General features: G+C 36.8%; 1 long non-coding RNA gene across 1 annotated transcript; it reads right to left on the bottom strand.

The window, feature by feature from the left end:
* Positions 1-21,907: 21,907 nt before the first annotated feature.
* On the bottom strand, positions 21,908-23,840 carry LOC309474038. Its single transcript, XR_014197199.1, has 5 exons — positions 23,781-23,840; positions 23,531-23,629; positions 22,522-22,591; positions 22,282-22,346; positions 21,908-22,009 (listed from the first exon to the last, which is right to left on the bottom strand). It is a non-coding gene; the product is annotated as an uncharacterized lncRNA (long non-coding RNA).
* Between the last annotated feature and the right edge of the window lie 535 nt (positions 23,841-24,375).

The following is a 24,375-nucleotide window of genomic DNA, read 5'->3' as shown; positions in this document are numbered from 1 at the left end:
ATCGGATAGCTCAGATCGTGAAAAAGCCATAAGTGCCCTCCGAATCGCTTTCAAGATGGATCAACCACTTCAAGAGGTGGTCTGAGACACAATCCAAGCGAAAGCGTAAATGCGTCTGGTTGTTGAAACCACATATGTACATTTCACTCCTCCCAAATTGTTAAAAAATAAACGTGTGAGAGTGTGTTAAAGCCAGATATGACAGCACTAATGCAACATGCATCACCACAGATGAGTAGCTGAGCATCTCTTCACCAAGCCAACGTGGAAACTGAAGAAAATAAAACAGAAAATAAGACACTCAACACACAATCTTCATTGAACGTTTTGAGACTAAATGACCTTGCCAGTGCTGATGCCACTCTCTCTCCTATTGCGCTCTTTGATCTTGAAATTAGCTGATGATAAATAAAATGCAGTGTATCTGTTGCTTTCATTAATGTGAACGTTGATGTGAAGTGTAAATGGAACCATTTTAACAAATTAGATAGCTATCCGATCAGCAAAAACGTATGAAATGACCAGGTGTAAACAGGCCCTATAATTCTTCCATTATTTTTCAATGAGATATTTTTCAAGGACTGACAGCCCGAGGAAAGAGCCATCCCTTGCAGAGCTGTTCCATTTCCTGCTCGTTGCAGTTACTTCTATTGCCACATAAGTCCAGTCAACTAGCTGCTATGAGCAGCCATTTTGGATCATCTGGGAGCCCGTCTCCCCCTGTGATTCCTCTTCCCTACAGCTTCCCTCGTAAATGTCTCTACCACAGTCTCTCCGCCCCTCAGCGCTCTCTATCTTCCCCTCCCTCACTTCCCCTGTTCTTTCCCTGCTAACGAACTCACTCTGCCGGGGCTCACCGCAGGCGTCTGGGCCTAATTATTCCCTCTTGCCCCGCACCTGTGAGATGCCTGTCCATTACCTCCCCTGACGGTGAGCGGCAAATGTCTACGGGGCCATTACTTGTCAATCAAAACTCAACCCGATCACAAAATGCTGCCGGTCTTAGGTGAGTCCTCGTGCTGCCATTGAAAACTGTCAGCCAAAAGTGCATTTTTATTGATTTCTCTCATTTATTTCTATCCCCTGATTGTTATTGTTTTTGTCCTGTGCAGTTCCCACAGGACAAAAAAAAAGAAGAAAAAAACGACCAGAAGATGCACTAGCGCCGGAAAGTTGAGAAGTTTGTTGGCTGACTTCATGACTTCAGTCAGATTGAGGCTTGATTTTAGGAGATTCATCATAGTCTAGATCTCTGTTCCAAATCCTAGTGCATTGCTGTGTTGTCTAATACCAACTAATGAAGCCCATGCACTACACAACTTTTAAAGTCATTGAATTGCTCTTCTTTTCACACTAGACAACTGTCTGTCGTGTCAGTTAAATTCCAGTCAAAACACATTTCACTTTTCAGGACTTGGGTCGTGAACTGGTCTAGATATTTAACCTGCTAAATATCTCACAGTATTGGCTACACATTGGCTTTTTCTCAGATTGCATCTTTGATCTTTCAGACATAGCAATTGTTGCGTTTTTGGGCTTTTGTTGGAGCAAAAAAACAAGGATAAAATCATGCACAACCTCACAAATGACCGATTTTTTTATTTATTTTTATTTTTTATAAAAATAGCACTCCATATGTGAAAAGCACAAGAGAATTGACTATCAACCCAAGAGTCTGGCATTATCATGTTGCTAATAGCACAAAGGCAACATCTTAAGTGAAAAGTAAGCTAATAAATGACGGATTTAGAACACCATAAAAAAAAATAAAAAAAATAAAAAGTTATCAAAACAATACTCTAATAAGCACAAAAATGCATAGCACACTTTAAAAAATCAAAATCAAAAATGTTTAAAAAAATTCCATACCTTTTGCAATAACCTTCAAATCAAAACTTCAGAGCATGCATGATAACTAGGTTTTGGAGTCTGTGTGAAAAAAAAAAAATGTCTCCACTATTTGCTATTTTACAAGTACAGCTAACTGTTCATTTGTAGGACATATATTGTTTCCAACAAACAAAACAATCAAAGGAATAATAAAAGACTTAAATAATGTCTGTCAAGTTTAAATATGACATTTGGACAGTATGAGCTGAAATGTTAAACAAATCACTAGATGGACTTACTGTACAGTAAATATGTGTTGGATGATTGTTTTTATTCTTTAATATTTGTTTTATTGTTTCATATCAAATTTACCATGTAGTAGAATATATTCAAATACATTTTATACGTTTTTTCCTCAAATCTTTCATTTAAATGTAGATCTTTATAAACACGAGTCATCATCAAGCAGAAAGTTATTGATGGAATGCAAACATTTGTCTATTTTCTTCAAACAGCTGCTGTTGTCAAAGAGTTAATTGGTTTGTTATGCAGCCAAAATGAAAAGCTCTGTATGTATGTGTACGTGTATGCGTGCACATGTGCTTGTGTGTTGATGTATAAATAATCTGTTCAAAAGTCTTCAAGGTAAACTTGAATAAAGGAGATGCTTCAGGTGTGTCTCCGTGCTTGTTGCGGCTATGAATAATGCAATTTATATAAATTAGTTTGGGAGAGTCATCTTATGGGATAAACTGCATTTCTAGCACACAGGGGAGAATAAAGTACCTTATGAAAATAGCAGTTATGACCATTTTTAAATGAATTGATTCAATCAGACATTAGAGCAGATTCTTGAGATAAGCCTATATTATTAAGGTTTTAATAAAATGCATTACAGTTAAACTATCACAATGCTAAGTATGATTATGTGTATACTGTTGTTATTAATTATTATTATTATTATTGAAAATAAGAGGTGAAATTTAAAGCAGCTCTTAAAAAATGTAAAAAGTTTGGTGGGGGAAATGGGACTAAAAAAGTAAAATAAAATAAAAGACAGAATTTATACTGTTTGGTCACCTATTCCTTTAAATAAATGAATAATACATTACATTTTTAAAGGTCTAGTTAAATATTACATGAAGTCATTGATACTTCTGTTGCATTCCTCATTTATTGCAGGTTTATTTTCAATAGCGAAGTAGACATTCGAGTGAGCAAAGCCCTTTAATGAACTCGATTGATTAGCAGAAGTTTTAAATTACCATATGCTCTGTTCAATATCCTTCACAGCCCTGTAACTGTGTTTTTTTTTTTTTTGTTTTTTTTTACTGTAACAGCATTGCAACATTTCGAACTCAATTAGCTGCTTTGGGAGCATATGCAATTTAATGATAATATTTGAGTTAGCATCTACAGTATTCTCCCACTCCCCAACTTAATCCAGGTTATAGAAATCAGCTGCTATATATATATATATATATATATATATATATATATATGCAACCCCGTACAAAATGGATCTCCAAATCGGAAATGACAGATTTAGTAAAAGCAATGACCAACTGCTGGCTCACTGTCACAGGCTTTCCCCCAGTGGATTAATTTGTCATGAACATTAGGGATATCATCCTTCAAGAGTGAGTATGAGAGCCATTGGATTGTCAAAGAAAGGGCACTGGGGATTTGCAGAGAAAGAGAGCGAGCGAGAAGAAGAGAGTGAGGAGGTAGAGCGAGATGGATGGATGTATGCTAGCGTGTGACATTAAACTTCAGCTGTTGTCGCTGAAGACAGGCTAATAAAATAGATTAGAGAAAACACGGCCGTAAAAGTGTGACATAGGGATGTGCTATTATTAGGGTGCCTTCCTGCCAGACTACAATAGGTTCCATGTGAGGTTTCTCAACAGTCTGGAACTCAGTGGTGCAGACATCCGGTCCTGCCCCTAGGCTAAATCTTGAGGTGTCAGTGTGTTACTGGCAGAATTCATTGATGGGTCCAACACACCACCAGCTGGAACCCACAATTACTCCTACTGGGTCATAGGGTTTCCCCCGTCTACAAGGCAAAGCGTGCAGCAATCAAGTCTAACAGTATGGAAGAGTTCATAAGATGTGAAATAAGATTCAAAACCAATCCAGGTACTGTAGATATCAAATGAGGTACAGGTTCAAATAGTCAGGGAATAGCAGAATGAACAGCCTTACAGGAGGGGGACAAGGATGGCAAGAGACATGTGTTAACTCAATTGAATTCCACAATGGTAAGAAACAGGATTTAGTTTGTTTAGCCACTTTAAAAATATCAATAATCTCATTTGGGGCTGGCATGGTTTTACATTAAATGGTTTCATATTTCTCCCTGCATGTTTGCTTCCTTTTCACATCTCAGGATAAATGCTGTAGGCTACTCTAGAAAAAAATGTTCAATGGGGTTCTATATAGACTCAATTTAGGGTTCTATATACTGTATGGCTAAATTTTAAAGAACTCTTTATGCCAAAACGGTTCTTTATAAAGATACATTTCTTAGATGATTGATTACATGATAACGTTTGTTTATAAGCTGCTTAAAACCAAATTATTTAAACTCCTGATTATCCATAAAATAATTGCATGATGTGAACCCCTAAAAGGTTGTGCCTGATAGAACCCTTCAAAGTTCTAAATAGAACCTTTTCTTTCAATGGGTTTGTTAACACTTTTAATTTGATTAAAACGAGCTCTCTTGTGATTGCACTGTTAGGTTGAGGTTCATTTGAATAAGTGTGAACGGTGCCCTCCGAACACAAGTGCGCACCAAACAAGCGGACTCAGACCCCCGAAAAGGTGGGTCTCGTTTCGCTCCAAACGAACTCTGGTGAAGTTCGACTGAAATATGAACGCAACACAGACCAAAGACATCTATGAACCAAAAACAAGACGTGAAGTTACAACATGTGACCATAAAAGGACAGAATGCTCAAGCTGGTTCTTCTCGTTGCCCATTACAGTTCAGTTCAGGCACCATCTCCTTGCAGCAGATCTTCATATGTGTGTGTGTGTGTGTGTGTGTGTGTGTGTGTGTGTGTGTGTGTGTGTGTGTGTGTGTGTGTGTGTGTGTGTGTGTGTGTGTGTGTGTGTGTGTGTGTGATGGAGGAATTCCTGGCACTGTTTGACTCCCATACACATTTCATAAGCTCTTCATGAGTTCTAAGCTGGTAAAAAAAAGCATTATGTGTATGTACTTACAATGAGTGCATTTAGCCCACAGCATTGCTGCATGTAAATACGGACACAAAAAATACATCATAAATGGCTTTTTTTTTTTTTTATGTATCTTTAGGCTTGGTTTTAAAAATGACACTGTGAATGTTAAGCAAAACATGACTAAATGTATCATGTAGCCTTCAAAATGAGACACAGCTAATGACTAGGAGAAACAAGGACCTCCGGTGGTGAACACACTAAATTGAGTGTATGTTTCAGAGTATGCAGTATAAAAGCAAATAGATGAGCACATGTATGTGTGGGAATAGTCCTTGAACTAATACGTTCACAAACACCCCGACTCTTCTGGCCTTGGTCTGATAAGACTACGCAGGTCCTCTGAGGTTCACTTTGACACTCTCTAACACGCATATTAACACATTTAGGCCAATAAACAAACATTCCACTGTTCCTGGAATACATAACGACTCACATATGGTAAATAGCAAGCAGGGCTACACATGAGTAAATTGAGAGCAGTAATGGGATGTCTAGTGTCTCTAAAGAGCTCAGAAGAAGATACCATTTCTCTTAGCTCGAATGAATTTCCATCAAGCCCCTGTTTGGCCCAATCAGTGCACACACTGAAGCGCAATCCAATGTAATAGTGTAAAAACTGGCACTGAGCTCTGTAATTTAATTTTTTTAGCATATAATGGATAGATCGCATGGGGCACAACACAACTAGCGCTGAATTAACTCTCACAGGATACAGCCAGTGAACTCTCGCTACACAATGCTAATTATGCTAATGCTAATCCCCTCATCGCCCCCTTTGCCTCATTGAGAGGACTGATAGCGCAGTCTCATTTCTACCATAACTTACATCCAAATTTAGGAATGCCCTGTTGGATGCAGCAAAAGAGAGTAATTGACTTCTAAACTGGTCTTCACTGCTTAAGTATTTCAGTGTCTACAGTTTTTGGCTAAATTAAACCTTTAATTTAGGTTTCGGTGTTTCAGGAAAAAAATAATAACTTTGGTGCATCACTATTTTAAAATATGAAACAAGTCATATTGTTGGATATAATGTTGCAGTTGTTGCAAATAAGTAAAAATTATAAGGCAGGCATGAGTTATATATATATACAATCTACTTTTCTCTTGCCATCTTCATGTGCACTAGAAGAAAAATCCAAGGTGGGCCAGAGTTTGTATTCTTCTTCCAGACATTAATACTGTACACATTACGCTTTTGTAATGAACTAAAATGATGCCAGCAACTGTATAACAGGAGTGGGGTTTCATTGGGTTCCATTTATTGAGTGACATCAATGACTTGAGTAACTTGACCTCAGAATATCTTTGAACTTATGACCTTTTGTATGCTTCACATAATCATAGTACTTAATGCTAATTGTAAAAACCCCTACTAACATGTTATAAATACAATGAAGTCAAATGCCTAGATAATTACCTCAAGTGTATAAACAATAATAATCTAAATATGACTTCTAAGGGTCTTCACACAGAAGGCATTTTTTTGCTGTTAAAAAACAAAACAAAACTAAAAACAAGGTCTATGTGTTTATAAGTTTAACTACTTTTAATTTTAGCAACGCATTTTTAGAAAAATATGTCATGCGCAAGACACTGCAAAAGACGCAAGCAAAACAGTTAAGATATCCGTCTAGATCGTGTTTACATTGAAAAACAATGAAAAAGTATAGCAGTGGAATGGCTCACAACTTTATTCTCAATATGAGGATCCAGTATTTTCATTCTGTACTTCATATAAATATGTGATTTATCCACACCACCTAGCATCCACCCAGTAATCAAGTGAAACACCCTAACAACTCACTCTCCTTTCACTCAAAAATAATGATAGAAAAAGTCACAGTGTTCCTGGCACTTCAGGGTGGTCTTACTTGATTTGAAACTAAAGCGACCTGCTCTGGTAATGGCCACTTGCACAGTATGTGCACTTTTGTGTAAGCTGCTTAAAAGTGGAATAGGAGCATTTTGAAAAATGATTACCTCCAAAAAAATGGAAGGACAAATAGATACATTGCCCGGCCAAATTGTTTTTAAATAGGCAAATGATTAGATAATTATTTCAGTAATTATTATGTTTCTAGCATATTATGTTTGAAAACAGTTCTTCTAATCCTAATTGATAGAGTGTGTAGCTTTTAATTTCTTAAACAACCATGTAGGAATCATGGCCATATTCCAGGATGACAATGTCAAGATACATCGGCTCAAACTGTGAAAATGGTCGTGAGGAGCATGAAGAATAATTTTCACACATGAATCGGCTCCTCTGAGTCCCGACCTTAAATTAATTGAACGTCTTTGGGATGTGCTGGAGGAGACTTTACAGAGTGCTGGACTCTTGCATTGTCAATACAAGATGTTGACCAAAAATGTATGCACCTCTTGATGGAAATAAATGTTGTGATGTTATTTCCATCAAGAGGTGTCTACTCCATCACATCAATAAATATCAAAGTATAGCCTATTTAAATCCAAACAGCAACTTAAAAAAAAAATATATATAATACTAATAATAAGTCCGGGAGGATATTTGAAAGTGTTATAATGATCGCTATACAGTACCTCTGGTCGATAAAATACATCTAATTAGGCTTAAAAATAAAATAAAAAATTAGAGTAATTATTGAGATTCTTTCTGTGCATTCACACAACTTGCATTTGCTTGTATGTTTGCTAGATATATGTTTTCAATAGGAAAACTATCCATGCGATAAACTGTTAAGTTGCTTTTAATGGTCATGCACCAGTGACTAAAACCATTAGTTATGAATGTGTTGAACGCCCACATACCAATCTATCCACTTACTCTCATTTACTTTCTTCACATGGTAAACAAAGAATCCATTAATTAAATACACAAATAAACATGCAGAAATGCAAAGTGTTGAAAATGATAAATGTATAAGCAGCAGTTGCTTGACACTTTTTGTACATTCTTTGACTCTTTCACTATTCTCAATTCTCTCTTATAATAATAATGACTATTTGTTTTCTTCTCATTGTTCTCCAAATTTGTCATTTGTTCTTAGACAAACACTCAGCAGCTTGTGCATTGACCTGGTCTTTCTTAGCAATTAATTTATATGCGTAGAGTTGCTGAGATGGAAAAATAAAGATGCTTAGAGCTATTTCTGTTTGAATGCTTCACGCTTTCAGAACCAAATGAAATGCCTGAGACTGGATGTTGATCACAGGTAATTTACCAATAAGACAATCTTGCATATTATCTATATTTCTGTATCACACTGCAAACAGTAGAAATTCTCATTCAACTGCAGTATTATCTAACCACTTTTTCATTACAAAGGCACATATAAAAATCAACAGGGGTGCGTTCTCCGATAACGTTGTCTCTTAGCGCGCTACGAAGACTCAAAAGGTACACCTTAACTACAGGTATACCTTTCCTACGTGTGTTCTCCGAACTATACCTTAGGATGTTGCTTAAGGTAAACCTTCTTAAGTTCGACCTTAGCAGGTGCTGTCCATGGTGGAGGCGCTGAATAGGTTGATATCGATGCCTCGATGATCGATTGTGCGCTCTTTCCTTCACAGCGGTATAGGTAAAGTATTGAGAAAACAATGTTCTTTATAAAGAAGCGTTTTAGAAATAGTACAAACTGCATTTATCGGGGCTCATTGAAATATGTACATGCAGAAATAAATATGAGTATGTGTTTATAATTGAGCAAGTGTGCAATCCCAAACCCTCACGGCCATAAGTGTGTTAATGTTCTCCACAACGTATGCTGATTATCCACCAGCCATGTAGTTGACATACACTAACTGGCTCCGCGGACGGCGCCGTCTTTGATTTAAAACAAGTACTCGCTGTCTCGCTGCCATAGCTATAAAGTTTGTGTAAACTCATCTTTCTTTATATAGACTCCTAAGCCTTTTCTGTCAAATGGTTCGCCAGCTGATGTGCCTTAGGATAGTAGCCTAATTAAAAAAAGCTAACAACCATTAGTGTATGGAAACTTTATTAATGAAAACACTTCCATACACTGGGTGTAGGCTATAACAACATATGTGTAAATTTTATAAGTAAAGTAAAAATGTAATTTTAATACTAAATCAGATTTTATATTAAATGTTCACATAAAATTTTCTATGTGTAATTAAACTGCGATGTAAAAAAGCTTTTTGCGTAGTGGTGGCCACTAGCGGTATGAACCGTCAGCAGCGATAAGAGCGCTCCAGACCAACCTTACGAACGTATGACTTACAGAAGGTATACTTAACTAAGAAGGTTTCGGAAACCACATATTAACGATAAGGTACTTCTTAAGGTACAACTTAAGAACGACGTAGCGTTAAGGTAGTTTCGGAGAACGCACCCCAGAGCAATACAAATATCTGATTTAACAATACGTGCTACTTAGAATACTATATATATATTACAATACTATATAGAATACCTAGAAATTACCTTATTAAATATATTTTACTTTAAGAAGTAAAATGTTAAAAAGAATTATGAATCCTGGATTCTTATTGGATAATCATGAACTGAGTGGTGAAATGTTTTTGTATAATGGCTACTAAAACCTATATTTGGCACTTAATTCAATATTGCATGTTTACATATTTATGTATTTGATATACCACTGTACACAAGTTTGAGGTTTTTTCGATTTTCTGTAATTTTTGCAAGAAGTCTCTTATTCTCACCAAGGCTGCATTTATTTTGATTAAAAACACAATAAAAACATTAATATTGTAAATATTTTTACAACCATTTTATGTGTGAATATATTTACATTTTATGTGAATATATTTTAACAGTTATTCCAGTCTTGCAGCAAACCCAAACATAACCATTTATAGAGAAAATAAAAAGATAAACGTAAAACGTAATGGACAAAAATGTGTAGGAAAATATAGCATTAAACAGATATTTTGAGTCGCTAATCCCACTCCTACCTCTAAACCATCTAGCCATAACCATTTAAATTCATAGAATTTTTTTTCTTTATTACATAGAAAAAAACATAGCAGACAGGTGTAATCACAATAATTTATTTATTGCAAAAATGTCAAACACAGTATCAAATGTACTTCAAATGACAATGTGATGCAGTTGCAGTCCTCTCTGGCTGTATATATTAGTTTGATAAGGTACAGTGAAAAATGTAAGTTGTTAATCTCTGAAAATCTTATCCAGATCCACTCTGTGAAGGCGCACATCACCCTAAACAAGACATGTCGCAATCGGTGACAAAGCAGGCGAGCAAATCAATGAGCATTTGATATCACTACCGTAAAACATGTCATAAAGCTTCTTGAGGCGGCAGTTTTTACATTTATAACGACTGCAGGATTTGATGTGTGCAGTAGCTGCTGAAAATGGATACAAAGATTGCTGAATCAAGGCTTGAATTTGGGTATGTTCCTCACAATCATATGGATTCTGAAAAGTGCAAAAATAAAATGAATGAATTTATTTAGTGTTTTTGCTGTATTTTATGGTTCTGTTGACAGTCACAGAGTAGGACTATACAGAGAAAATGCCTTTTGAAAATAAATATTACATGATTAACAATGGTTAAACGATTACAGAAATACAATTCATTTTAAGGTTTTAAAATGTAGTTTTGTAAACATTCAAAACAAATTTGAGGTGAAAGTCACACAGAACAGAGTGAAATGTTATTGTTTCATATTAAAAAGAGTAAACTGCGTTTAATAAATGTGACTGAAAACAATGTCATTGATATGACAATTGATTACAACAGAATCAAAATAATACTGCCATAATTTTAACATTCATAAATAAGTATTCAGTATTACTCTCAAGGTTATTTTGTGACTACAGGCTTATTATACAATATTCTTTACATATCCCTTACTTCTGGCAAACCAAAGGGGGAAAAAAGAAGCAAACAAACGTGTACATCTGTAACCCCTCAGGTCCTACTCGCCCCGCTCTGTGCAGGCCTCGAACCCGGGTCTGCGCCGTGGGAGGCAGGTGCTCTAAAAAGGAGGCTAAAGACCACAGCCTTTAGCATCAGTCGCTAGAGACCCTCTCGAGATCAGGGGAGTGAGGTTTACTTGCACTGCTCTTACTAGCCGACCTCCGTTACACATAATCAAGGCAAACGCCCAACAACTCCATTTTCAGCTGGTCCATTTTCAACACCCTCTTTTCCCAGTTACTGAAGCACACTTGAATCTTAATGACACTTGCTTGTATTCATTTGGGGCTTTTGACAGCATTATGAATAGGCATCTCAAATTAAAACCTTCCACACATCTCAGAGGTCATCTGATGTAATATCATTCATTACAATAATCAATACGCATACACACTCATGGATGTCCCTCACGACTTTGTATTTCTATTCTTTGCTATGGCATAGATCAATACTGCAATTTACAAGGTTGTCAAAACATTCAAATATAAATGGCCAAGGAGCCAGAAAAGGAGGAGTGCCGGGGGCCAATGGAGAGCCAGGTTGTCTCTGTAATATCCCATCCACCCTCTTCAGTTTTTAGCTCCTGCTACTTTTAACAAATCATTTCCCTTCTCCCAACATTAGTTTTCATTAGGCCTCACAGCCATGACAGAAAATCAAACAGCAGCCATGGCCACCGCTTCCCCTGGGAGAGATTACATTCGGATGGGTCGCTCTCAAGTATTTGTGGATGAAGGTGAGAATAATACAATAATCAAGGCATTAGGAACGCATCCTTTCCAGCTGGTCTACTGGTAGAGATCGACCCATCGATGCACACCACCTGCCTTCGACGGCCGGCCGAACACAATGCCTCCAGCGATAAATTTCGCTCATTCGTGTTTTTAAATGCCCATTATAGTTTTAGTGGATGCTGTGCGCTGCGACTTCCTCCTGAAATATATATCTATAGGTAGACAGATATTTACAATTCTATTCATCTTGCTCTCTCTGTCTATCTCCTTTTTATCATTCTGCACATCTTATCAGCTGTATAACATTTGCCTTTTTATCTGCCTTTTCAGTAATGCATTTTCATCTGATTCTTAATGGACTAATATCCAAGGATAATTATCTGGATCTAATTTCAACTACATTATTCAGCTAGCGTTTAACAGATATTAAGAGCTTATGAAAATTAAACTGATCCTATTTATCCTGATCACCAAAAGCCAGTTAATGAAAAGACGACAATAAGACCAAAGCAGCTTTATTGCCACTGAAAGGGTCGCCGCACACACAATGTCACAGCAAAACATTACAATTTAAACTAATTTGAGGGTTTTTGCACAGCAGAAAAGAAACTTTGAACATGTCCACCTTTTTGCTAGAAATAGAAATACGGTTGAGTAAACACACATTGACCCTTTTGTGACAACTTGCCCCTACAGCAAGATATGTTGTTACAATGGAAACCAACCATTTAACAGCCTAAAACAGCAGAACAATTATACAACAACAACCTAACAGATCACATATACCAAAGTAATTTTTTTTTAACAACATAAATTATAATGAATGAATGAATGAATGAATTGTATAAAATCACTTGCTCTGACCTGACCTGACATCTCGGAAACAGTTCACCTTCATTATACGTTCATTGCGCTTGCTATCAATCTATGCCAGATCAGTTTTAGCATGTCCTCATGTTTTCAGCAGGTACAGCCAAAATATAACGATATAGGAAAAAATTGTGGACAAAATGAATGAAAATGAATACAAATTATTTAAGAAGGTTTTGAACTAAAGGTTTGAGGCCAACATACAAAAATGGAGAATATACACATTGAATTTCATTATGTGACAACTAGCCTCTAATGTCATCTAATGTTGGTCTCTAATGTTTTAATCCTTGATCATTTAAAGATAAAAAAAATAAAAATAAAAAAAAAGGTTACATTTTATTTTAAGGTGTAGTTATTGTACTTACTCAAAGAAGTAGGCTACTGAGTAATCTTAATGAACTACATGTACTGTACTTACTATAGAGTTAGGGTTTGGTTTAGGGTTAGTTACTTGTAATTGTGCATAATTTACTGTTATTACTATAGTAAGTACATGTAGTAACGTGTAACAACGTCACCTTAAAATAAAGTGTCACCAAAAAAAAAAAAAAAAAAAAAAAAAAAAAAAACGGCTATTTACAATTTTTAGATAATAGATGCTGTTTACACTAAAATCAGATGTTATAAGAAAAACGTATTCCTTTACCATTTACTATATTAACTGAATGTTGTTTATGCTGGGTACACACCAAAAGATAATCGGGCTGATTTTGGGCCGATTTCCCCCCTTCCGACAACCCTAGCTATGTCCCGATTATCTTGATGGTTCTACAGATTATCCTATCAGATTTTCCCTTGGTGTGAGGTGTGTGTTAAGAGTGTCCGAACCTGATCGGAAGAACATCGGAGCCACCCCGATCGCGAATCGTAAATATTCAACATGTTTAATATTTACGATCAGAAATCCTGATGTGTGGGGGGAACCCCGAGGACAAACGCGCGCACATTCTGGAGATTATCACTTGAAACGAAACAATATCCAATCAGAAAGCGAGATGATGGAAGACGGAAGCATAACAAACGCAGTCATGGCACAGCACAAAGTGAAATGAATGTGGACAGCAGAGATGGAGGATCAGCTTGTTGATTTGTGGCAACAGCACAAATGTTTATACAACGTGTCGTGTAATTCCTTTCCAAACACTATCATCGCAATTTCTTCCTGCATATCATCCGCCATGAGGTCTCGCGAGATTTCCTGTGTTCACAGTCGAGACTCTGGTTAAAAATCTGTGGTGTGCTGTCTTTATCACATCATGGCACACCAAAACACTTAAATCTGATTGTTTGTCCTCATGTTTGTGGTCTATCACATTTTGAAAATCTTATAAGATGTAAAAAATCTTTTGGTGTGTACCCAGCATTATGTTCTCAGTGTCATGTTTCTGTTTGTGTTTGGACTTCCTCTGTGTTCATTGTTCAGTTTTTAGCCACTCCTCCTTCATTAGTTAATTTCGTTCAGATGTGTCCTGTTAGTTACTATGGTTACTGTCATTGAGTTCATTTGCCCCAGCTGTTCTCTGTGTATTTAAGCCCTCTGTTTCTCCCTGTTCCTTGTCTTGCATTATTTGAGTTCTATGTGGTAGTACTTTTTCATGTTTATACCTGGATTAAAGTCTTAGTATCCCTGTCGTTGTGTGCTTGATTACAGCCACTCCACCCATGACACTCAGTAAGAGGCCGTCAGCATCCCAAGGTGTTCCTGATCAGACTGCTTAAAAAAAATTACTTGTTGCTGGTCCCTTATTCACACCCATTATATCGATGAGCACAAGCTCTAAAAAAGAAAGAGCATAAGGCATTAGAAAAACACCAGGTTGAGCAAATGATGATTTAAATTTTAGGTTGAACTATCCTTTTAAGTCTCTGATTTTAGTGCTTTATGGGGTTATTTGCTTTCACAGTAGAGCAGCCATGGCCGTCTACGGCTGTATTTACGCATATAGCTGGATTGTGATGATAAACATATTACTCTTTAAAGAGAGACTGTTATTTTGATGAGGGATTGAGTGGTGGTCAACTCTGGAAAAATAATCAGTAGCAATTAAAAGTGTAAATAAATCCAAAAAAAGTATCACAGAATGATCCCATACGACGTGCCGTATATTCCATAGCGGTATACGATAGGGTTTGGTGAAAAACAAACCAAAATAACTTTGGCCATTGGTCTTCTGTGCATGGTATGTTCGTGAGACTATATTAGTCTCACCCAGAAAAAGCACACGAATTGTGAGAAATCAAGAATAATGGTTTCACCTATTTTGATGGTTCCTTTAACACATTCTGTTGACTAGAGTGTTAGTAGAGTATTAGTAGACTGCTAGGGTTAAAATAACTTGACATGTAGTTGCAAAATTATTCATTAGAATGTCTGTTGGGGAGCATCATAATAAAGAGTTAGCAGATATTAAGCACAGTTAGTTAATGTACTGTAGGTGCAAAGTTACTAATAGTCAACAACTTGTTCAAAAGGGACCATCAAAATAAAGTGTTACTTGAATAATAAATACGTCACATGAAATACAATGCCTAGTAATCCAAAGAAAGTAACCGACCATCTCCAGACCGGAAATCCGTTTGTCTAATGACTGCCAGAATGACAGTTGACAGATGTGAATGCGATAAATTCTTGTTATGACGAACACAATGGATACACAGTATTACCCTCAGAGAAGAAGGTACATGGGTTGTATTTCATGTCACGAGTTTGTTAATCTTGATTTCTCACAATTTGTGTGCTTTTTCTAAACGAGTCGGAGTGAGCTGCGGTGCTTACGAAAGCACACATCGCAAAAAGTCAGGCTTTTCATTAAATGATACATAACGGTTTGTTTTTTACCAAACCCAATCATACCCCTTAGAACACTTGGAATAAGGTATGTGTAGCATGGGATCATTCTGTGATACTTTTATGTCTTTTTATTTTATTTTAAAAAGCTTAATGCTCGTCGCTAATCACTGTCATTATATGGACGAGTGTGAGAGTGGGATATTTTTTTAAACATCTACGGATACAGTAAGTAGATGAGTTTGCTGAGTATCTGTTTATCTGGCATGAGTCCCGTGCCCTCTTACGTAAAAAGAGGTCACACAGCTGGGATAGAGCTGAAAACCAGCCAGATCAATAGTCCAACCAAACCACAATGGTCCTCCCAGGCTTTGACATGGGGGCAAGCAGGCTAAAATAAGAAAAAAGGGATAAAAACAAGACTATGCAGTTATCTTGAGTACAGGGGTGTGCTGCCCCATGTATTATAAATGGGTTGAGTTCTCAGATAAACACATAAATAAATAAAGTGTACCCTCATTACTGAAACGGAGAGAATGCTATGAAGGTGAATGAAGGAGATCAGTGGGATTCTGAACACCCTCCACTAGGGGTGTAATGGCAAAGGGAGAAGGTCAAAGATGGAGGATAACCAACTGGCCTCTCAGCAGAAGCTCCCAGGCTCAGAGGTTACATAAAGTCTGCCTCTGTGATGAACCTTCTCCTGTCCATTTGCTCGAAGGACCAAAGGACAACTTAAAGTGTAAAAATACTTTGAGAAAGCTGCTGTGTGTAATTATTTAGTTAAACTATTTCCTCCTAACATGAACAGAGATCACTATAAGTAAACCTTTAGGAGGTTAAACTACCAGAAAAGTTTAAACACTGGACTGAGGTATTTTTAACATTAGCCACTTACACACAGCAATCCCGATAAATTACCATAAAATGACCTGAACGTTTTTTTTCCGGTAAAAACACAAATGTGCTGTTCACACAAGCAATGGTGTTCCGTCTTTTACTTGTAAGCCACCATTCACACATCAGTGCCAAAATACCGGTAGGCTAAACTCTGTGAACATTTAATGAAATGGCAGCTCCTTGTAAATTACTTTAAAGCTTATAAAGCAAAGTCATCAGCAGAAATGTGGGGTTTACTTTATTTTGATGGTCCCTTCAACACATTCTGTTGACTATACGTAACGTTGCACATACATAACTCTCATTAGAGTGTAAGTTGAGGATTAGTAGACTGGTAGGGTTAGGGTTAGGATAAGTTGATGTAGTAGTTGCAAAGTTATAGTCACTAGAATGTCTGTTGGAGGAGCATCACAATTAAGAGCTAGCAGATATTAAGCAGACAGTCTAATAATACTCTAATGAGAGTTAGCTGACATGTATTTGCAACGTTACTTATAGTCAAAAGAATGTTCAAAAGAGACCATCAAAATAAAGTGGTACCAAAATGGGTTGCGGATCATTTTCCAAACCCTTCGACAAAAAAAAAAAAAAAAAGACTAATGGAAATTGAGGATTTTTACACACAAAATGATACCAACAACAGGAAACAAACATTATTTTTTATTTTTATTTTTAGCAATTCTGTTTGTAGCCACTAGTTTAACAGGAAATATACATGCCAGTAAAATTTGTTTTTGGTGCTAGTCTTGACCGCGATTGGTCATCTGTATTTTTGTAATTTACTCCTAAAGTTTACTCCCGTCCTTCGGATGAGACGTAAAACCGAGGTCCTGACTCTCTCTGGTCATTAAAAATCCCAGGATGTCTTTCGAAAGAGTAGGGGTGTAACCCCGGCATCCTGGCCAAATTTTCCCAGTGGCCCTTGTCCATCATGGCCTCCTAATCATCCCCATATACTGATTGGCTTCATCACTGTCTCCTCTCCACCAGTAAGCTGGTGTGTGGTGGGCGTTCTGGCGCAATATGGCTGCCGTCGCATCATCCAAGTGGATGCTGCACATTGGTGGTGGTTGAGGAGATTCCCCCCTTCTATGTAAAGCGCTTTGAGTGCAGAGAAAAGCGCTATATAAATGTAATGAATTATTATTATTATTATTAAAGCAAAATGAAAATGAAACAGATTGTCACCAGAGCAGTACCCTCCAAATGTACACCTTTTTACCTTACTTATCCCTAAAAGGGAACTAATTTAAGCACCCTTTGAAAGTACTTTCATGGTGGCAAGCGTCTGTACCCCTAAAGGGTGTCTTGACTTGGGAGTATTTTGAGGAATTCAATATCCTACAAGCACATTTTTTAATAGCAACAGATTAACAAAGGCATGTAAAGATGTCAAAATGTAAAACAAAGGAAAACATATTTTCTCTTGAGTAAGGCACTTTTTCCCCCTGTCTTCCCTATATAGGCTATTACTGTAGATGTACAGTGGTGCCATTCTAAAAGCTAGACATTTGAATGACATAACATGTTTCTATCAGAAGCTGTCATTTCAAAAACTGATGGTTTACCTCTTGCTTTTCCCAACTGAAAAAGCCACTGCTGAGCTCAGCACCGCTTGCCTGTCGCCAGCCTCTCATCCTATCCTCTGTGGATTCTGATGAATTTTGCATGGTCTATGCCTTGAAAAAAGCTATTAAAGAATTTGAAAGGGAAAGAGTGGAAGAGGGACCGAGAAAGAGTGAGTGCTCAAAAACAGCCTTTTAATAACAGTGATATGTAAGATGTCACTGGAGATGGCTTCATTTCTGCAAAGGTTCTTGAGTCACCTCAATGGAGAAGTGCACTGAAAACCTCTGTTTTTGTATGTGCACGTGCATGTCACACAGTGAGTGCAATTGTTTTAGATGCATAGAGAAAACCTTTGTCATGTAACAAACAGATGTGAAATGGAACAGTGGCATCATTTTCTTGTACAGCACAATGGTGGTGTGTAGGAACATTAGCAACAATGCCAGACAAGCATGAGGTTTTATAAATGTTTAAATTGTGAACTTGGGCAAGCACCAGCGAACTGTAAAACTATGGACTTCTGCCAGGGAATGTAAAATACATGTGATAACATCTAAATAACCTTGTTTTATTCAATCAAAAGTATTAATGACGACACATGCCCCCCTTGAGACTAGTGTGAAATTGTCTCACTCAAACCACTACCTGCTGCTGCTTCTGATTGCTTTTAGAAGGAAAAGCTGCCCGTAACTACTGGTCTAGGGTCAGTTTTCACCGTAATAATAGTATATTGGCGAAACATATTTGGCAAACGATCCAGTGTGTATCTGTGTTTGCGCTCTGAAGAATGACAAGGCTTTCTGTTTCCAATGTGTTTTTGCAGCATTGAGCAATGTAGCCAATCACAAACGTATCTGTTGATTTCTTGAACACAATGAGGTATTTAAGTGAATACAATTGGATTCTGAGTTCTGCACGCTTGCAAATATCCCCTCATTATAACAAACAATTACATAAATAAGAAGTCAGCTCCATTTATAATAAGATAACTTCTTGAGATTGCGATGATTTGACATGTGCGCCAAATCCCGCATACAGTATAAATTAACAGTGGTTTGTGAACGTAGATGCTTTATTAACAAATCTTTTTTTTTTTTTTTTTTTTTTTTTTTACAGTGTTTATGGTGGGATGTAGGTTGTGCGGTGACAAGTAACTTGAAACTATTTCAAGGAAATCTACTTAAATGTGTTTTTAAATGGGAAGCGCATCTCCTCAGATCCATCATGGAGTTGGTTCACCCTTCGCCTATGGTCAGAAGATTCATATTTAACGCATTATTACACAAAATGGAACTTGAAACATAATTTGGCTATATTTATAAATGACTAGCACCTGCCGTCTTCAACTATTTTAATGGTGAGTACACTGAAAGTCTTTGTTACACATCAATATGCTACAGATGTACACATTTTTTATTGCTATTTGGTATGCATTGTTTTTATTATTGTATTGCTGGAGGAATTGAAAAGCTTTTCTGCCTCGTGTTTACGAAATACATAGGCATAATGCAAAAGGGTTTTGGTGTAGTTTATTGGATGGACTGTAGGATTGAAAATAATCCAAGATATTTCAAATGAACAAAGACATTTGGTTTACTGTTTTCCACCCCCTTTTTCCCCATTGACCATTTGGAGTTCCTAAAGGCACAGAGGTGCTGATAGCGATCAAGGCCTGTAGGCCAAGATGTGTGTACTTAGGGGGTCTATGAATTGTCACACCTTTAGTACGGTGTGGGAAGTTGTAATTATCTGATTGGTCAATTTGAACATTTCACATTTGGGTTAAAGTCGACATGAAATTAAAATTGACCCTAATTACTTTGTTAGCGCATATTACTAGTCTTGTGGTGAACAATTCATCCGTGCAAGTTAAAGCAGCACTCAGTAGCTTCGGGACTTCTTCGCTGTATTCTCGCTTTTTGCTCGCAGGTTTCTCTCTAGAGCTCCCCCCACAGCTTCGGAATAGATATTTGACAACACTGTTGTAAAAACTCGTTGTTGATTCTCAGACACCAGAGGCTATAGATCAACGACATCAAAGCAGATGGGACGTTCTTTAAAACGTCTTCTTCATTCGGGTTCGGACAGCGTGAGGGAGCGCAATAATGACAGCATTTTAGCAGATTTCTTTTGGCTGTAAAGCAATTGTTTACATCGCGAGACCTGATATCACGCAATACTTCCTGACGCAGCGGCCGGCGGCCCGCCGGCTCAAAGTTGCAAGTGCGTATTTTCCGCTCACGGGCACCAGGGGGGTGCAAAACGACCACCATTCAACCTGAAATAAGTAATATAACCATTCCAATGACTCTGAAGCTGTTCAGTTAAGGTAAAAAAAAAGTTACTTAGTTCACCTTTAATACACAGAAAAAAAAAATGTTTGCCGTGGTAATCAAAATCTGAAAAGGTACTTCCGGTCTGGATTGGCGTTCCTTTTCTGATGACGTCAGTTTGACGGTTTGGGTTGAAAACGCTCAACCACTCCCCTCAAACCGTTAGTCTGCTATGAGCAGAGATGGAGAGGAGGAGCGTTAAAGTAAAACCCTGCCCTCTGTTCAATATTCCTTTTCACTTGGAAATATGTCATAACACTGTAGAAAAGTCGTTTGCAACTTCAAGTTCACGCAGACTTTAAAGTCACATGGTCAGGGAAAGGATAAAAGAAGAATGTAACTGTTACTCTGGCTCTTTTATGCTCTGGCTTTCTTTTATTCTCTGGGTCCCTTTCTTGGGGCTCTCTCTCTTTACTTCATCTTCTTTCTCTCTCTCTCTCTCTCTCTCTCTCTCTCTCTCTCTCTCTCTCTCTCTGGTAACATTTTACATATATGCTGGGTACAATTAATGGTATAAGTTATCATCATCTCATACATCTATTTCGTAACTATTTTAAGTGTAACCATATTTTGTCATTAAACCTTTTCAATTACAAAGGATGTGCTAACTAGTTTTTATTTGGTATTGACTTTGAAGTGCTACACTGTAAAACATCTCCCCGTTAATTTACAGTAAACTACAGGCAGCTAGATTTACCTGTAGAATGCTGTAATTTTACAGTGGACCTGCTGTAATCTGAAACAACAGTTTATTACTGTAAAAATGTCCCCGTTAATTTACAGTAAACTACAGGCAGCTAGATTTACCTGTAGAATGCTGTAATCTGAAGCAACAGTTTATTACTGTAAAAAAAGATTACAGTACTGTGCTGTAGGGTGCACAGTCTAATACTGTCGGGTGTTTCCTTTCCTGTAGCTCAGTGGTAAGAGCATTGCGTTAACAACGCAAGGTTGTGGGTTCGATCCCAGGAGATTGCACATACCTATGTATAAATGTATAGGATAATGCAATGTAAGTCGTTTTGGACAAAAGCGTCTGCCAAATGCATAAATGTAAATGTAAATGTTCAGCTGCCATTATATTGTTAAATTAGTGTTCCTGCTGTAATCAACATAAACTGTGTATTACTATAAAGTGTATTAAAGTACTCTAAAATGTGATCTTTACATTGTAACACTACTAGAATCTGACAATTTAAAATTTGCATTCTAAAATAAAAAAACACACTGAAAATTGCTTGCAAACAAATGGCTCAAACAAAAGATGGCCTTAAAACATGCTTTTATTAAAGCTTATACCTTTAAGTAATATTCCATTTTCTGTTATGTGGATTACAAAAGAGAACAACACAACACTAGATAAACTTTTAGATTTATTCTCATACAACATTAGATAGACTTTTACCATATGCCTTAAAACAGGCATACATAATTACATACATTTCTACTATATCTTTGTGTGATTTTCTGTACATCGCGGCTTTGAAATGTTAAAGCCCCACCCCCATACACATGATTCGACTATTAGTCGACTATAGGCAAGACTTGACGATTCTGATTCGACTATGAAAATCCATAGTCGGGGACACCCCTAATACATACATACATACATAACCTGTTCATAAAATACAAATATACTCTTAAGTCAGGCTTCAGTGAACACTAGCCAATTATTTTATATCAAAACAAATTGTTTATAATATATATATATATATGGTTAAAGTCTTTTTCTGCACAGTTTTCCCAGTTATTTTACACACCTCTTTTCTAGGTGCAGCTTTGGTCCTCTTTTCCAGATTTATTCCAATAAAGTATCTGAAAAATAAGAGGAGAACATTTTAAGTTAAAATGATTTGCAGTGTATAATTTTGATCATCTAAAAAAAATCATCAAAAACTACTGGATATTTCACTGAAGACTTGGAATTAACTGCAGAAGGTCATACAAAGTACATTTATAGTCTTATGTATAGGTACATAAATGTGGATCTTATCCCGATAAACGAAAGTTATGTGTCAGTCTGGACTGGAGTGTGAACTTTGTTTTAGAGAAACAAAATACAGACATGTCTAATATTACATACTTACCGAGAAGGATCAAACAAGGAGACACAGGCAAGCATTTTCTCAAGGTCAGCAGGTTTGGCAGACATCTATTGGTAAAGAAAACAATTTAAGATGACTGACAGTATTTGTATCTGCAAATAAAATTTTTTAAACTTAATGTGCTACTTGTTGCTTATATTCTACAGAGGCAATAGGCCTCAAAGAAACATATTCAGAATATGAATGGTTTATGTAAAATTTAGAATTTTCTCATTTACTCACCCTTATGCAGATTTAAACTCCAATGATGAAAAAGACAATATTTTAATGGAAATGAAATGTCTGTTTGTCCCTACAATGGAAAAGAAGAGAATTGGGATCAATAATGGGGAACACCAATAGTCATAGTAAATGAAAGATAAAACTAGCCTAATTTATACGGGTCACATGTTTTTACCAGTTTTCTGGAGTGATTCAATTTGTTTCACCGTACATCTAGCAATTGTTGTCTAGTTTTTGATGCTTTGGTCTCATATCTTTGATATTACATGAAACGACTGGTGACTTAGATTAAAGGGATAGTTCACCCAAACATTTTAATTAGCCCATGATTTACTCACCCTGAAGCCATCCTAGGAGTATATGACATTTTCTTTAAGACGAATACAATTGGAGTTGGCGAGTCCATTCAAGTGCATCTATCCATCATAAAAGTGTCCCAAACTGCTTTGAGGGGTTAATAAAGGCCTTCTGAAGTGAAGTGATGCATTAGTGTAAGAAAAATATCCATATTTATAACTTTATAGACTAAAATAACTAATTTCCGCCATGCGGCCATACGCATCGATTTACAGCAAAAGAGTAACACTTGAACTTAACGCACGAAGTAATGCCGAACGCGGTAGCTGCTCAGCCCTGTTTGTTTGAACTGGCATAAGTCGACTTGCGTACGGCCATTTGCCGGAAGCTAGTTATTTTAGTCGATAAAGTTTTAAATATGAACATTTTTCTTACAAGAATGCAACGCTTCGCTTCAGAAGGCCTTTATTAACCCCCCGGAGTCATTTGGGACACTTTTATGATGGATAGATGCACTTCGATGGACTTAAAAAAAATGGTGCCCATTCACTCCCATTATAAAGCTTGGAAGAGCCAGGACATTTTTTAATATAACTCTGATTGTATTCGTCTGAAAGAAGAATGTCATAAACACCTAGGATGGCTTCAAGGTGAGTAAATCATGGGCTAATTAAAATTTTGTGGGTGAACTATCCCTTTAATGGTACTGTACCTTTATGTTCCTTTTGGAGCTTGAAGATTTGGTCCCCATTCGTCTTCCATTGTTTGGGCAAACAGACATCATTTCTCCACAACAATATCTTAATTTTTCCTCCAAGAGAAAGAGACAACATAATAAGGTTAAGTAAATGATGAGAGAACTACCATTTTTATGTGAACAACTATACATGTTAATAGTTAATAGTAAATATTAATACATGTAAACATGTTAAGTTAATAGAACAAACAATAGGCAAACTCACAGTTCTTTAAAGAATGAGTCCTTGCTTCTCTACAAAGTTAGCCTTCAGGAGTTTATCTATAATGACAAGGAAAACAATGTAAAGAAGAGATACATAAAAAGATAGTCTCAATTATAAAGAAAAATCAGAAAATTATCGACATTCCGTCCATCCATCTGTTATGCTGCCATTTCTGCAGCGGTTTGAACACGCACATTCACAGTAATCACACAAGATTTATGAATTTTGATCATACCTCACCTATCTTTTGCTTCGATAAAGATTGGGACATGTGTCCGTTGCATAGCTATGCATAAACTGTGCATGACTGCAAACCAAATGCAGTCTGAGTGTATGCTAACGAGATCACAAGCATGCTATCGTTTTACTCGGTTACTTTTCCATGATTAAAACACGCTATCCTGTCATCTAATTACACTTCACTTGATCTTTATACTGTATGTTAATATTTAGACGTAGGCCTACTTGGTAACTTACATATCAAATCAAAGAGTAACGGTAGTTGCAACAGCAGCAGATAATTGACGGTTTGAATCTCACGTAAAAAATTTAACCACATAAGAAAAAAGAAAATAAAACACCATTTCACTTGGAT

Source organism: Leuciscus leuciscus (assembly GCF_965113295.1).
Source record: "Leuciscus leuciscus genome assembly, chromosome: 14".
NCBI classification, from domain to species: Eukaryota; Metazoa; Chordata; class Actinopteri; order Cypriniformes; family Leuciscidae; genus Leuciscus; species Leuciscus leuciscus.
Note: the sequence above shows the minus strand (reverse complement) of the source record. Positions and strands in the feature narration are given on the sequence as shown.